Source organism: Lynx rufus, unplaced genomic scaffold, assembly GCF_022079265.1.
Source record: "Lynx rufus isolate CCGP_SWC_20201006 ecotype Redwood Valley unplaced genomic scaffold, mLynRuf1.p SCAF_11, whole genome shotgun sequence".
Lineage (NCBI taxonomy): Eukaryota > Metazoa > Chordata > Mammalia > Carnivora > Felidae > Lynx > Lynx rufus.
Window position 1 is genome coordinate 47,779,992 of NW_025814825.1, and position 12,811 is coordinate 47,792,802.

Below are 12,811 nucleotides of genomic sequence, written 5' to 3' on the forward strand. Positions count from 1 at the left end.
GGGATGAAGATTATCCAATCACTATTTCTAAACTAAAAGTTCATGACAGGTAGCAGCTGAATTATCGTGTATTTGTATTAGCTTCAAAAGAACCAAAGTGATAGATCTATCATAGGCCAGTGGTTCTCAAATCTGTGTCTTTCAGGATTACTCTCAGAGCCTGTCAAAAAAAAGTTGAACTCCAAATCTAGCCCCCCTCACCCCAGGTTTTGATTCTGGGTGCCATAAGTGAGAACAAGGAATCTGAAAGGTTAGGAATCGCCTGAGGTGCAATTTATGGTCCGTGAGCCATATTTTCAGTACTCCTAGAGTAATCAATCCTCTGGTCGTTGTCTTGCATAGGACTTATTTATTGACACCTTTTTTATTTCATGAATTCCCTCTTCCATAATCCAACCTCCCTAAATTTTCTCCTAGTCTATTGTGTGAGTTTGAACTGGTCCCACTGTAAATGTCACTTTATAAAACGACAAATGTTTATAGATAGCCCTCCCCAGAATTAAGTAATAGTGACAGGTAAAGCAGCAGATATGACAGAGATACAGAAAGACTGTCATCTCATTTAATGACTACAGGATTTACATTGGCATTTTTAGTAGTTGAATAAACTAATGTTCATAAAGGTCAAGTTACTGGTCAAACTCACACAAATGGGGTAGGAAAGGCTTTAGGAAAAGCAAAAAGTAGAATGGAAAATTATTGTGAATTGGAGGTTGGAGGTTTAATTTCAGTTTTGGGGGGGCACATTATTGATATTAATTATTCTCTGAAGGATCAAAGTAGTCCAATAAACTGGCTGTGCTAAATAACATGATTACAAAAGAAGATTATAGTGCCTGTTATCCAATCCCAAATGCAAGCAATTCAAAAGTGAACCAAGTGAGGTTGCACATGATACAGGAGTGAAAAACCCTTGACAAAAGGGGTATATGTGCATATTCATGTGTGCACCCACAAGCTTGGGTGATAAACTTCTGGGCCAAGAGGTTATCATCTTTTTCAAAGAACAGCTGAGATGGAGAGGATCACAAGGAGGCACAAGGCATGCAACCTCAAGAATTAAAACTTCCATTTATAACCTTTCTTTTAAAAGAAGAAAAATTGATTAGAAGTTTCTCAAATCAAGTGAATTAACTTCAGTAATTCTAATCCCTATGCCCCAGGCTCTCTGCAACCCATCTCTTCAGGTCTTCTTGAAGCTAGCTTGTAATTTAATCCTGTGTGGTCTGTATGAAGATAGGAATCACATGTTCTCAGCCAGATGAAAAAATGTAGGCCCTTCTGTCCAGGGACCTCATCCATAAAACATGATTGAAATTAAGCCATTAGCATGAAGAGAAACTAGCATTTCATAAATTTCAACTTTCATTGCTATGTAAATTTAATGCATTTAAAATAATGTATGAATATTTATGTTTATATTATCTGTCTGGGTTTTTTTTTTAATTTTAAATGATTTAGAGTGCATTACTGCATTTTATAAAGCCCAGTAATTGGCTGTATATGGAGCTACAAAACAGAGATCCATTTCCTTCTCAAAGAAAAACTAACTATACTAACAACAAAGTCCCATAAGGATATATTTAAACACACACACACACACACACACACACACACACACACACACAAATTTACAATTGAACAAAAAATTATAAAATACCTGGACAAAGCTTAACCAAAGAGCTGAAAGACCTGGGCTTGGAAAACAATATAACACTAATGAAAGGAATTGAAGATGACACAAATAGAAAGATATTCCATGCTCATGGATTGGAAGAATTAATATTGTCAATGTTTCCATATTCCCCAGAGCAATCTACAGATTCAATGTAATCGCTATCAAAATACCAATATTCTTTTTCACAAAACTAGAACAAATAACTTTAAAATTTGCATCAAACCACAGAAGACCTTGAATAGCCAAAGCAATCTTGACAAAGAAGAACAAACCTGGAAGTACCACAATTCTAGATTTCAAGATATACTACAAAGTTGTAGTAATCACAACAGCATGGTACTGGTACAAAAATAAACACATAGATCAATAGAACAGAGAGTCCCCAAATAAATCCACAATTATATGGCCAATTAATCTATGACAAATGACGACAGAATATACACAAAGGTCACAATTTCTCTGACATCAGCCATAGCAACATTTTTTCTAGATAGGTCTCCTCAGGCAAGGGAAACAAAAGCAAAAATAAACAACACTACATCAAAATAAAAAGCTTTTGTACAGCAAAGGAAACCATCAAGAAAACAAAAAGACAACCCACTGAATGGGAGAAGATATTTCCAAATGATATATTCAATAAGGCATTAGGATCTAAAATACATAAAGAACTTCTACAACTCAATCCCCAAGAGAAACCAAATACAATTCAAAAAAATGGCAGAAAATGTGAATAGACATTTTTCCAAAGAAAACATATATATGGCCAACAGTCACATGAAAACGTGATCAACACTCACTATATGCTAACTATACAGTAATTAAAATAAAAACTTAATAAAAACTCAGAAAAAATATACTCCACATCACTAATTATCAGGGAAATGAAAATTAAAACCACAAAGAGATATGACCTCGCACCTGGTAGAATGTCTAAAATAAAAAAGACAAGAAACAGGGTACCTGAGTGGCCCAGTTAGTTAAGCAATGGACTCTTTTTTTCCGTGCAGGTTATGATCTCACGATTTGTGAGTTCCAGCCTTGTGTTGGGCTCTGCAGCTGGCAGCATGGAACCTGCTTGGGATTCTCTTACTCACTAGCTCTCTCTGCCTCTCCCCGACTCACACTGTCAGTATCTCTCTCAAAATAAATAAAATTTTTAAAAAAGATAAGAGGGGCACCTGGGTGGCTCAGTCAGTTGAGCATCCAACTTCAACTCTGGTCATGATCTCACAGTTTATGGGTTTGAGGCTCACATCAGGCTCTGTGCTGACAGCTCAGAGCCTGGAGCCTGCTTCAGATTCTGTGTCTCCCTCTCCCTCTGCCCCTTCTCTGTGTGCTCTTGCACTCTCTCTCTCTCTGTCTCAAATATAAACATTTAGAAAAGACAAGAAAAAACAACTGTTCGTGAAAATGGAGGAAAAGGAACCCTCATGCACTGTTAGGAATGTAAATTGGGGCAGTCACTGTAGAAAACAGTGTGGAGGTTCCTCAAAAAATTAAAAGTACAGATATATGTCCCAATAACTCCACTGTTGGATATTTACCAACAGAAATAGAAAACATTAGCTTAAAAAGATGTATGCACCACTGTTTATTGTAGCATTATTCACAATAGCCAATAGATGTAAGCAGCACAAGTAACCATCAATAGACAAATGCATAAGGAAGTGTGATATATGTATACTACAGAATACTATACAGTCATAGAAAAGGATCAGATCATACCATGTGAGACAACATGGAAGGACCCAGACAGTATAATGCTAAGTGAAATAAGTCAGACTGAGAAAGACAAATACCATGATTCCACTCCTATGTGCAATCTTTAAAAAGTAGTAAACAAAAAGCAGAATCACTACTATAAATACAGGGAACAAATTGATGATTGCTAGAGGGGAGGGGTTGGAGGGTTAGGAAAAATGGGTGAAGTGGAGAGGGAGATACAGGCCTCCAGTTACGGAATGAGTTATTCATGGGAATAAAAAGCAGAGCCTAAAGAATACTGTCAATGACCTTGTAATAGCAATATAATGGGACAGATGGTAGCTATACTTGTGGTAAACATAGCATAATGTATAAACTTGTCAAATCACTAAATTGAATACCTGAAACTAATGTAATATTGTATGTCAACTATACTCAAATTAAAAAAAATAATAAAAATAGGGATGCTGAGTGGCTCAGTTGATTGAGTATCCAGCTTCAGCTGAGGTCATGGTCTCATGGTTCATGAGTTTGAGCCCCACATCAGGGCTGTCAGGATGGAGCCCACTTTGGATCCTCTGTGCCCCACCCCCATCTCTGCCCCTTCCCCACTCGTGCTCTGTCTCAAAAAAAAAAAAATTAAAAATAAATAAATAAATAAATGAAAATTAAGAAAAAGTAACTACTAAGACCCTTCTAAACTAAAAAGGAAGAGGAGTGATACCAAATCTAAAGGCACCAATATTAAGAAGCACTATGGAGGTTTTGGAAGATGGCGGCGTAGGAGGACGCTGGGCTCACCGCGCGTCCTGCTGATCACTTAGATTCCACCTACACCTGCCTAAATAACCCAGAAAACCGCCAGAGGATTAGCAGAACAGAGTCACCGGACCCAAGTGCAGACGAGAGGCCCACGGAAGAGGGTAGGAAGGGCGGCGAGGCGGTGCACGCTCCACGGACTGGCGGGAGGGAGCCGGGGCGGAGGGGCAGCTCGCCGGCCAAGCAGAGCCCCCGAGTCCGGCTTGCAAAAGCGGAGGGGCCTGACGGACTGTGTTCCGACAGCAAGCGCGACTTAGCGTCTGGGAGGTCATAAGTTAACAGCTCTGCTCGGAAAGCGGGAAGGCTGGAGGACAAAGGGAGGGTGAGCTGCGGAGCCCCCGGACGACAGAGCTCAGTTTGGCGGGGAACAAAGGCGCTCGCCAGCGCCATCTCCCCCGCCCATCCCCCAGCCAAAATCCCAAAGGGAACCGGCTCCGGCCAGGGAACTTGCTCGCTCCGCGCGAACACCCAACTCTGTGCTTCTGCGGAGCCAAACCTCCGGCAGCGATCTGACTCCCTCCGGCTGCCACAGGGCCCCTCCTGAAGTGGATCACCTAAGGAGAAGCGAGCTAAGCCTGCCCCCCTTGCCGCCGTGCACCTTGCCTTCCCACCCCAGCTAATACGCCAGATCCCCAGCATCACAAGCCTGGCAGTGTGCAAGTAGCCCAGACGGGCCACGCCACCCCACAGTGAATCCTGCCCCTAGGAGAGGGGAAGAGAAGGCACACACCAGTCTGACTGTGGCCCCAGCGGTGGGCTGGGGGCAGACATCAGGTCGGACTGAGGCCCCGCCCACCAACTCCAGTTATACACCACAGCACAGGGGAAGTGCCCTGCAGGCCCTCACCACACCAGGGACTATCCAAAATGACCAAGCGGAAGAATTCCCCTCAGAAGAATCTCCAGGAAATAACAACAGCTAATGAGCTGATCAAAAAGGATTTAAATAATATAACAGAAAGTGAATTTAGAATAATAGTCATAAAATTAATCGCTGGGCTGGAAAACAGCATACAGGACAGCAGAGAATCTCTTGCTACAGACATCAGGGGACTAATGAACAGTCACGAGGAGCTGAAAAACGCTTTAAAGGAAATGGAAAACAAAATGCAAACCACCACGGCTCGGATGGAAGAGGCAGAGGAGAGAATAGGTGAACTAGAAGATAAAGTTATGGAAAAAGAGGAAGCTGAGAAAAAGAGAGATAAAAAAATCCAGGAGTATGAGGGGAAAATTAGAGAACTAAGTGATACACTAAAAAGAAATAATCTACGCATAATTGGTATCCCAGAGGAGGAAGAGAGAGGGAAAGGTGCTGAAGGGGTACTTGAAGAAATAATAGCTGAGAACTTCCCTGAACTGGGGAAGGAAAAAGGCATTGAAATCCAAGAGGCACAGAGAACTCCCTTCAGACGTAACTTGAATCGATCTTCTGCACGACATATCATAGTGAAACTGGCAAAATACAAGGATAAAGAGAAAATTCTGAAAGCAGCAAGGGGTAAACGTGCCCTCACATATAAAGGGAGACCTATAAGACTCGTGACTGATCTCTCTTTTGAAACTTGGCAGGCCAGAAAGAATTGGCACGAGATTTTCAGGGTGCTAGACAGCAAAAATATGCAGCCGAGAATCCTTTATCCAGCAAGTCTGTCATTTAGAATAGAAGGAGAGATAAAGGTCTTCCCAAACAAACAAAAACTGAAGGAATTTGTCACCACTAAACCAGCCCTACAAGAGATCCTAAGGGGGACCCTGTGAGACAAAGTACCAGAGACATCACTACAAGCATAAAACATACAGACATCACAATGACTCTAAACCCGTATCTTTCTATAATAACACTGAATGTAAATGGATTAAATGCGCCAACCAAAAGACATAGGGTATCAGAATGGATAAAAAAACAAGACCCATCTATTTGCTGTCTACAAGAGACTCATTTTAGACCTGAGGACACCTTTAGATTCAGAGTGAGGGGATGGAGAACTATTTATCATGCTACTGGAAGCCAGAAGAAAGCTGGAGTAGCCATACTTATATCAGACAAACTAGACTTTAAATTAAAGACTGTAACAAGAGATGAAGAAGGACATTATATAATAGTTACAGGGTCTATCCATCAGGAAGAGCTAACAATTATAAATGTCTATGCGCCGAATACCGGAGCCCCCAAATATATAAAACAATTACTCATAAACAGAAGCAACCTTATTGATAAGAATGTGGTAATTGCTGGGGACTTTAACACCCCACTTACAGAAATGGATAGATCATCTAGACACACGGTCAATAAAGAAACAAGGGCCCTGAATGAGACACTGGATCAGATGGACTTGACAGATATATTTAGAACTCTGCATCCCAAAGCAACAGAATATACTTTCTTCTCGAGTGCACATGGAACATTCTCCAAGATAGATCATATACTGGGTCACAAAACAGCCCTTCATAAGTTTACAAGAATTGAAATTATACCATGCATACTTTCAGACCACAATGCTATGAAGCTTGAAATCAACCACAGGAAAAAGTCTGGAAAACCTCCAAAAGCATGGAGGTTAAAGAACACCCTACTAACGAATGAGTGGGTCAACCAGGCAATTAGAGAAGAAATCAAAAAATATATGGAAACAAACGAAAATGAAAATACAACAATCCAAACGCTTTGGGATGCAGCGAAGGCAGTCCTGAGAGGAAAATACATTGCAATCCAGGCCTATCTCAAGAAACAAGAAAAATCCCAAATACAAAATCTAACAGCACACCTAAAGGAAATAGAAGCAGAACAGCAAAGGCAGCCTAAACCCAGCAGAAGAAGAGAAATAATAAAGATCAGAGCAGAAATAAACAATATAGAATCTAAAAAAACTGTAGAGCAGATCAACGAAACCAAGAGTTGGTTTTTTGAAAAAATAAACAAAATTGACAAACCTCTAGCCAGGCTTCTCAAAAAGAAAAGGGAGATGACCCAAATAGATAAAATCATGAATGAAAATGGAATGATTACAACCAATCCCTCAGAGATACAAACAATTATCAGGGAATACTATGAAAAATTATATGCCAACAAATTGGACAACCTGGAAGAAATGGACAAATTCCTGAACACCCACACTCTTCCAAAACTCAATCAGGAGGAAAGAGAAAGCTTGAACAGACCCATAACCAGCGAAGAAATTGAATCGGTTATCAAAAATCTCCCAACAAATAAGAGTCCAGGACCAGATGGCTTCCCAGGGGAGTTCTACCAGACGTTTAAAGCAGAGATAATACCTATCCTTCTCAAGCTATTCCAAGAAATAGAAAGGGAAGGAAAACTTCCAGACTCATTCTATGAAGCCAGTATTACTTTGATTCCTAAACCAGACAGAGACCCAGTAAAAAAAGAGAACTACAGGCCAATATCCCTGATGAATATGGATGCAAAAATTCTCAATAAGATACTAGCAAATCGAATTCAACAGCATATAAAAAGCATTATTCACCATGATCAAGTGGGATTCATTCCTGGGATGCAGGGCTGGTTCAACATTCGCAAATCAATCAACGTGATACATCACATTAACAAAAAAAAAGAGAAGAACCATATGATCCTGTCAATCGATGCAGAAAAGGCCTTTGACAAAATCCAGCACCCTTTCTTAATAAAAACCCTTGAGAAAGTCGGGATAGAAGGAACATACTTAAAGATCATAAAAGCCATTTATGAAAAGCCCACAGCTAACATCATCCTCAACGGGGAAAAACTGAGAGCTTTTTCCCTGAGATCAGGAACACGACAGGGATGCCCACTCTCACCGCTGTTGTTTAATATAGTGCTGGAAGTTCTAGCATCAGCAATCAGACAACAAAAGGAAATCAAAGGCATCAAAATTGGCAAAGATGAAGTCAAGCTTTCGCTTTTTGCAGATGACATGATATTATACATGGAAAATCCGATAGACTCCACCAAAAGTCTGCTAGAACTGATACATGAATTCAGCAAAGTTGCAGGATACAAAATCAATGTACAGAAATCAGTTGCATTCTTATACACTAACAATGAAGCCACAGAAAGACAAATAAAGAAACTGATCCCATTCACAATTGCACCAAGAAGCATAAAATACCTAGGAATAAATCTAACCAAAGATGTAAAGGATCTGTATGCTGAAAACTATAGAAAGCTTATGAAGGCAATTGAAGAAGATTTAAAGAAATGGAAAGACATTCCCTGCTCATGGATTGGAAAAATAAATATTGTCAAAATGTCAATACTACCCAAAGCTATCTACACATTCAATGCAATCCCAATCAAAATTGCACCAGCATTCTTCTCAAAACTAGAACAAGCAATCCTAAAATTCATATGGAACCACAAAAGGCCCCGAATAGCCAAAGGAATTTTGAAGAAGAAGACCAAAGCAGGAGGCATCACAATCCCAGACTTCAGCCTCTACTACAAAGCTGTCATCATCAAGACAGCATGGTATTGGCACAAAAACAGACACACAGACCAATGGAATAGAATAGAAACCCCAGAACTAGACCCACAAACATATGGCCAACTCATCTTTGACAAAGCAGGAAAGAACATCCAATGGAAAAAAGACAACCTCTTTAACAAATGGTGCTGGGAGAACTGGACAGCAACATGCAGAAGGTTGAAACTAGACCACTTTCTCACACCATTTACAAAAATAAACTCAAAATGGATAAAGGACCTAAATGTGAGACAGGAAACCATCAGAACCTTAGAGGAGAAAGCAGGAAAAGACCTCTCTGACCTCAGCCGTAGCAATCTCTTACTCGACACATCCCCAAAGGCAAGGGAATTAAAAGCAAAAGTGAATTACTGGGACCTTATGAAGATAAAAAGCTTCTGCACAGCAAAGGAAACAACCAACAAAACTAAAAGGCAACCAACGGAATGGGAAAAGATATTTGCAAATGACATATCGGACAAAGGGCTAGTATCTAAAATCTATAAAGAGCTCACCAAACTCCACACACGAAAAACAAATAACCCAGTGAAGAAATGGGCAGAAAACATGAATAGACACTTCTCTAAAGAAGACATCCAGATGGCCAACAGGCACATGAAAAGATGTTCAGCGTCGCTCCTTATCAGGGAAATACAAATCAAAACCACACTCAGGTATCACCTCACGCCAGTCAGAGTGGCCAAAATGAACAAATCAGGAGACTATAGATGCTGGAGAGGATGTGGAGAAACGGGAACCCTCTTGCACTGTTGGTGGGAATGCAAATTGGTGCAGCTGCTCTGGAAAGCAGTGTGGAGGTTCCTCAGAAAATTAAAAATAGACCTACCCTATGACCCAGCAATAGCACTGCTAGGAATCTACCCAAGGGATACAGGAGTACTGATGCATAGGGGCACTTGTACCCCAATGTTTATAGCAGCACTGTCAACAATAGCCAAATTATGGAAAGAGCCTAAATGTCCATCAACTGATGAATGGATAAAGAAATTGTGGTTTATATACACAATGGAATACTACGTGGCAATGAGAAAAAATGAAATATGGCCTTTTGTAGCAACGTGGATGGAACTGGAGAGTGTGATGCTAAGTGAAATAAGCCATACAGAGAAAGACAGATACCATATGGTTTCACTCTTATGTGGATCCTGAGAAACTTAACAGGAACCCATGGGGGAGGGGAAGGAAAAAAAAAAAAAAAAAAAAGGACGTTAGCGTGGGAGAGAGCCAAAGCATAAGAGACTGTTAAAAACTGAGAACAAACTGAGGGTTGATGGGGGGTGGGAGGGAGGGGAGAGTGGGTGATGGGTATTGAGGAGGGCACCTTTTGGGATGAGCACTGGGTGTTGTATGGAAACCAATTTGTCAATAAACTTCATATAAAAAAAAAAAATAAAAAAAAAAAAAAAAAAAAAGAAGCACTATGGAATAATCAAGTGGCTCTACAAAATGCACATTTAAAAATGACTAATATTTGAGCCATATGAAATGTAAAACCAGCAACAACTAAAATTTTAACATTTATTCATAATTGAGCTATGCTCTAAGCACCAAAACATCGAGGGTTTTATTCTTTTTTATCCTTGGGGCCTAGCACAATCCTCAACATACGGTATATGAATTACAGGTTCATGTTTATGACAGAGGCACATTTCATCCTGAATCTTCTGAAGCTACAGACGGTCTCTGGAGAACCCTGGATAATACAGAACCAATAGGCTATCCATCTATCCATCTGATCTATCCATCCACAGATATAGATTTATATACATATACATATATTGTGAGAGCTAACAATTCTGAAATTTACAGGTCAGGCCAGCAGACTGGAAATTCTGGCAGGATTTCTATGTTACAGTCCTGAGGCATAATTCCTTTTCCAGAAAATGTTTTGCTCTTAAGGCCTTCAACTGATTGGACAAAGCTGGTCTACGTTACCAAAGGTAATCTTACTTAAAGCCAACGGATTGTAGATGTTAATCACATCTATAACATATCTTCATAGCAATATCTAGACAGTTTGACCAAACAACTGGCACAACCGTCTAGCCAAGATGACACAAAATTTAACCATTGCAGACTTAGAGGTGGGGAAAAGCCTCATGTTGAAAGTTGACGGTAACAGAAAATTTTTTAACAAAGATGCCTCATTATTTCTATGATTTAATGAAATAGAAACTTATCTTTCTAACCTTATACAGCCTAATGTGATATTTTACATTGGTAAGCATTCTTCTGTACGTGGTTGTTCAAAGACTCAGTTTCCTTCCATCTTTTGCCTCCAGTATCTCTCAGGTCCTCATTATCCTCTGCACCTGGTCAGCAGGGCAGGAAATACAATACTGGATATGAATAGCTATTACTTCCCAGCTCTATCCCAGAAGTTCTATTTCTTCCACTCACACTCCGATCACAAGATCTAATCCTATGGCCATATTTAGAAGCAAAGGGGCTTGGCAAGCTTATTGTCAGCAAAACTTACTTACTCTACCAGGGGGGAAACACACAGTCTCTCGGCCATCTAGATACTACAATGCAAAAGGAACCTCAAGAGTTCATGGAAATAAAGTCATTTGTTTATAAATTAGGCTCTGGGTCAGCCTATCACTAAGTATGTAGGAAGTTTATTTTCAAATGCATATTCCTGTGGCTCTTGATTCATAGGTCACACTTTAAGAGGTCTGGTGGGAACCAGAAATTCGTATTAAAAAAAACAAATTCCCTCAGATCACACCTCTAGTTAGAGATGCACTCTAACCAGAACCACTTAATTCAAATCCAGTATTCATCTCCAAGCAAGGTCACAAACTAGTTGATAAATGGATACCTACCATGGAACTCAATGATTCCCAAACTTAGTGAGCATGCATATCCTAGCTCCATTTAACCAACCCCCAGCTAATAATTTTAGCTAAACTTTATTAGGCATTTTAGATGTAGTAAGCATTTTTCTGGGAGTACTGCCTGAACTACTAATTTTCCCTGTACAGAAACATCAAAACTTAACTATTATCTCCAATATTTTACAGATGAGAAAACCTAGACACAGGAAGATTAAATTAAATTCTAAAAGTTATACTAGGAGATGAGAGAGATAGGATTTAAACCTCAGTGTTGCATGTTTCTTAGTGCACTATTATCCAAGTGATTCTGATACGCATGGTCTAAAACACATTGAGTGAAGGGCTTTTGATTGAAATTGAGCAAAGTTTTGTTGAGAATCACTGCAATAAATAATACTTGACTTTTCCTCTCTCACTTAAATCTCTCTCCAAATAACTTCTCTGAATTCCAAGTCTGTATATCTAACTACTTATTCCAGATAGCTCAAAGGCAATCATAATACGTGACCTAAAACAAACTGCAATCTCTTTCTAAACATTAGGGTCCCTCCTAGTGTTACCCATCTCAGCGAATGTTGACGTCTCCCCCCACCCCAACAGTGCAAGTCTATTACCCGGGAATCATGCCAATACATTCTTCGTCAGCATTCCCCATCATCCCCATACAGCCATAAATTAGTTGTATCATTTTATTTACACATTCTCTCTCAAAACCATCGTCTTCCCACTTTACCAGCTTCCAAATTCTTACCACCATCATGTTGCTTTGGCAACTCCCAAAGCCTTCTAAACAGGCTCCAACTCTTGCACTTTCTGATATATAGACTGTGCAGTCGCAAGATTGATCTTTGAAATATGTAATGATTGGAGCCCCAAATACTTAATCATCCTTGTTATCTCACAATCCTCTGATCAGACCACTCTTTCCATTTTTCCAACTTTCATCCCCTCTTTTTTTAGGGTAAGTTTTTGCACATATGGGCTTGCAGTTCTCCCTTTAATCCACATTGGATGCTCACTTAACCACTCTAAACCTCACCACCTCATCTATAAAATGGGACCAAAATCCCTCCATTGTTAAATGATAAAAGATGAAACAAACTTTTCAATGAACTTATTTCCCCTTAAATAGTTCTAAATTATAAAAGATTTCGTCCAACATTCTAAAAAGATATATCCATTTTCTTGTTCCTAAAATTGTGATTGTATTGAATCTCTAGGTTGGAAAGAACCTTTAAAAGGATTTATTTATCTCATTTCATAAATCTGTTAAAACAGCGCAT